Source organism: Panicum virgatum, chromosome 5N (genome assembly GCF_016808335.1).
Source record: "Panicum virgatum strain AP13 chromosome 5N, P.virgatum_v5, whole genome shotgun sequence".
Taxonomy (NCBI): domain Eukaryota; kingdom Viridiplantae; phylum Streptophyta; class Magnoliopsida; order Poales; family Poaceae; genus Panicum; species Panicum virgatum.
This window is the reverse complement of record NC_053149.1, coordinates 30,696,991-30,701,940: the sequence shown is the minus strand read 5'-3', so window position 1 is coordinate 30,701,940 and position 4,950 is coordinate 30,696,991. Positions and strand designations below refer to the sequence as shown.

General features: G+C 39.4%; 1 long non-coding RNA gene across 1 annotated transcript; it reads left to right on the top strand.

Annotated features, from left to right (window-relative positions):
* The first annotated feature begins 1,738 nt into the window (after nucleotides 1-1,738).
* LOC120675848 lies at nucleotides 1,739-3,911 on the top strand. The gene is made up of 2 exons (XR_005675517.1): nucleotides 1,739-2,375; nucleotides 3,460-3,911. It is a non-coding gene; the product is annotated as an uncharacterized LOC120675848 (long non-coding RNA).
* The last annotated feature ends 1,039 nt before the right edge of the window (nucleotides 3,912-4,950 follow it).

Genomic DNA, 4,950 nt, shown 5'->3' with positions numbered 1-4,950 from the left:
CTTGTTCTTGTGCTCAAGACCATGAACCACACAACTGTAAGACTAAATCTCACAGTGGTAGGCCGGCCGGCCCGGGATTCTCCCCATTTTGGCTCAATTTCATATATGTTGCTCCTGAATTCAAATACTCACCAAAACTTATGGAACTTGTTAGTGTTAGTGAGAATCATAACAAAATAGTCCCAAAAGTATGAAATCCGAATGAATGTTGGCGGTAAAAATCATCGAAATCGACCGCCAAGAAAAACATAAATAGATCATTTGTGGCTTTTTAATCCGAAATTAAATTTTATAGCTTGTGTTTCTCCCTCATATGAATGCCAAATTTGATGATTTTTTTTTATTTTTTTAAAAACATTATCTTTCATTTAATGTCATTTGTTTGTATGTTCATTGCTAATTATTTGATCTTTTCCATATTGCTTTTTTTAAAGGAAATGTTGGGGAGTTCCCCACAGCGCTTCAGGGTTTTTTATATATAATAAAAAGAAACTGTACAAAGCAGAGAATATGGTCTAAACATTCTACAAATAATTCTACAAACATCTTAATATGGTCTAAACATTCTACAAATTAATATGGCAGCATAATTTGGGTCCCTAAACTTGTCATAAAAGTTTCAAATGGTTTCAGTAACGGAGGAACATACATTTTTACAAATGGATACAATCTTACTAGTTTTCATGTAATGTTAAGGTGAACATTGAACTTTTTCATACTTTGCAAAATGTTCGAACTCGTATACACTACAAAATTGATCATAACCTTGTGCTTACCTCAATATTACAAAATCTTGAGTTAGATAAGTAATGATTGTACAAAACAAATGTTTTTTCTATTAGCTATTTAGAAGGAACAAGATAAGGCATATAAATAGGATCTACGAAATAGAATTTGTACTAAACAACGCCATTAACAAAAGGAGAATGATTTTAGAAAAAATCAGGAAAAAATGGCAAATTTTGATTATGTATGACGGAGAAAGATCAGTTACAAATTTTAATTATAGATTAAAAGAATAAATTCAGAACTACATATGTGTTCTTACTTCTTCGTTCCAAAGAGCTGAGGCAATGGTGCTCTGCGAGCTGTCCTCGATCCAATAGTAATGTTAAAAATAGAATAAATTCAGAACAGATAGCCAAACATTGAAGTGGTGCGGTTGTAGAGTCCAAGCCAGATAAGCTGCTGGTCTTAGGTTCGAATCCCAGGCAAGACTCTTTTTTGGGTGGTGCAAAAATAAGGCCAAAAATGGGGCGACACCACCGCAGAGCCATACCATTGGACCACTGAAGGAAGTTCCATTTGTACCGATCTATCTCTTTAGGCCCTGTTTTAGTCACTGTTTAGTGAGACGAATCTAATGAGTCTACTTAATACATGATTTGCAACAATGATGCTAAGTAACCATCCGCTAATTATTAATTAATTATGAATTAATTATCATCATTAGATTCGTCTCGCGGTTTACAACCCATCTGTGGAAAAAAATTTATAAATAGACTTCATTTAGTATTTCAAATTAGTAAGATTCCATCGCAACGTCTCGCGATTTACAACCCATATGTGAAAAAAGTTTTATAAATAGACTTCATTTAGTACTTCAAATTAGTAAAATTCCATCGTAAATTTTTTTTTATTTAATATTTCAAATTAATAAAATTCCATCGCAAATTTTTTTTTTCAAAACATCTAAACACGGCCTTACTTATCAAAGGAATGGTCTCCATCTACATAATGCCGTCGTCTCCATCTCCCTCGCCAGGTCCGCCCCATTGTCTTCCTCGCTCCCTTCCCTCTCTCGACGGCGACAGATCCCCGCTTCCCCCTTGCCTCACCCACCCCTTCCCTTTCCTCAACGGCGACGGCGCACGGCGATGCCATCCCCAAAGCGGCAGATCTATGCGCGGCTACAAACTCGCGACAAGGACGGCCGCTTCGTCTCCATGGGTGGCGCTACTCCACCACGGCGCCGAAATGCTCGCCGCACTCCCCCCTGCTCCCCAACAAGCGGCGGCGACGGCGCCAAGCCTTACAAGCTGCGGGCCCGCCGCGCTTACCCCTCCTCCCCAACAGACGGCGCCAAGCGTTAGAAACTGGAGGCCCGCAGTGCTTCCCCCTCCTCCCTAACAGGCGGTGGTGACGGCGCCAAGCGTCAGAAGCTGGAGGCCTGTGGCGCTTCCCCCTCCTCCCCAACAGGCGGCGGTGACGGCGCCAAGGGTCTGAAGCTGGAGGCCCATCGCGGAATCTTCATCGACGTCACCTCTAGCACTGAGGAGGAGCAGGAGGGGAGGAAGAACAAGGGGAAGGGCAATCCCACGACGGCGACATCTAACAAGTAGGAGAAGGGGACGACGAACAGCGGGAAGGAGGAGGTAATCCACTATCCTCTGGTTGAACGATTCAATCATCTTGTGCAATTTCAAAGAGATGCTTTTTTAGGGTTCAATCCACTGTTCTCATATTTGAGTTAATCCTGCAATGCAATTTCTCTAGAAGCGATAAGCATACCATCTTGTTTTAGGGTTTAGTGTCAATCCTGCTATGCATAAAAATCAAGAGTGCTAATGTTTGAGTTCAATCCACTGTCATCTGGCATGTCTAATTTAGTTTAGCACGCAGCTACTCTAGCTTATTAGCTAGATTACTACTTCAGTAGTTCAATGTCTAGTTTAAGTTGGGGTCTGAATGATCACAATTGTATATGCATTATTGCTGACCCAACTCTGGCTCCTTCAAAGCTAGTAGTTCCGCAAGTTCATGAATATATGAGATAAGAGAATGGACTTAGGAACAAATGATTTTGGTGTGAGATTATAATTTAGCAAGTTCAAAGCTATTAGTTCAGCTAGTAGTTTAGCTGAATTACATGTTGTGAGATTATAATTCCATGACATTGTACTTGAGCCTTGATGTGAGCTTTGTTGCAAGGCCTGGTAATTTCATTTTCTCAACAAGGCAAGTCCACTTGAGGCCAAAAATGCACATTGTGCTTAGCTGATAAGTTGATAAGGCCTGGTAAACACACATTGATCATAGAAATACTCATATTCTTCTAGTCACCAGTCTGTGATTAGCTGAATTCATATTGTTCTTTGATGTGTTAAATTATGTGATATGCATGGTTCATGAGACCATTATGAGATCAATGTCAGTTTAAGCATAATGCACTAGAATCCCGTGGGTCCACTGCTGCAGGAGATTCAATGATTTTGTGTGCGCTCTACTACTAGTGCTGCCGTAGGGGATATTTAGTGCTAATGTTAGCTAGCAACTACTGCTAGTGCTGCTGCAGGGGATATTTAGTGCTAATGTTAGCTAGCAAATTAGTGTGTGGTTTTTAGTGCTAATGTTATCTGAATTCAGTATACAGTTTTTTCATCTAGCACAATTCAGTATACTACAATCTCAATATACAATTTAGTATACATGATTGTAGTTATTTTTTTTATCTTGTAGGTCCCTCTTAAAATGATGAGCTTCCAGGACTTGCACAACAATTTAGCAGCATCACAGGAGAGTGTCAATGCACTTGCAGATGAGCTTGCAAAAGAAAAGGAAAGGAAGAAGGCACTTCAGTGTGCACTTCAAGTGCAGCCAAGAAGGCAAGACATAACATTTAGTGGATGAAAAGAAGCTGATGGTCGAAGCTTTTGGTTTGGGGGGGGGGGGGGGGAGCTGATAGTTGCAACTTCTGATAGTTGAAGCAAAAAATAACATTTAGGGTTGGATCAGCATCAGCAAGGACATGTGTTTTGTGTAGGACTGTTCTTGTATTGTTGGTGTTCCACTATGGATGTAGACCTGTGTACCCGCTAATTAAGTACAATGTCAAATATGTTATGTGTCCTGTGCCAAGACTTGAAGTTTAATAAAAAAATGCGTCATGCTCAAAATGTTATGAATTTTCATTGTCATGCTCTAAAGCTTTTGGTTTCAGTATGCTATTGTTGGCTTCTTGCCATAAGTTTTGAAGCTAATTTGGTTGCTAAATGGTCATGCTCTACAAGCAGCATAATGCTGGAATCTTGATTACCATTAATTACTTAGCATGTAATGTTGCCCTGTTGGAACATGAATTTTTCATTGCTAAATAGTGTAGCCTGAGAATGTTCAGAAAAAATGTTTCTGAAATTTCAGTGCCTTTGAGACAGAAATACGTGAATGTGAATGTTAGTGCCTGAATATCGCAAGTTGTTTATGATATAGCAAATAGATGAGTCTCAAATTTTAGGACATAGTTTATGACATAGCTTAACAGATCCAACAGGTCACAACAGCTTGAAAACACACATTACAAGTTGTGCCCAAAAGCAAGACATAACATTAATAGTTCTTTTCCCAAAAGCACTAAGACTGAGCAAATAGTGGCTATTCATCATCACTGTCGACCCCAATTGCGCCACCTTCTTCTTCATTGCAGTACTCCATAAGTGTGTCATCTTCTTCGTCGTTATGGCGACACGCTGCTCTATCACTTTCTTTCATCAACTGTCTAAGAACAGCACCTTCAAAAATTGGGCTTTGTTCATCATCTCTGTTCAAAGGCTTCTCATATGAATTGTTAGAAACTGTTGTTCTCATTCCATCATCTTCACATCACTCATCCTCTTGATATGAAGGGACATTCTATTGTGCAGACTCAGTTTGACTCACATTGTACAGATGCCTGTGGTTAAATGTCTGTACAACTTGCCAATTTTGACCCCATCTTGTGTCTGGCAAATAGAAAACTTTCCTAGCTTGAGTGGACAAAATATAGCAATCATTCTTGTACCGTAGACTTCCAACATTGATGCTTTTAAAAGAGCTATTATCTTTAAGTTCAGTCTTCTTCCCATCCAATTTATACCAACCACATTTGAACAAAACAATAGACCTCCCATCCAAGTTATATTCTAACTGAATTATTTCTTTTAAGGTTCCAAAAAAATAAAGGGTAATTGGTCT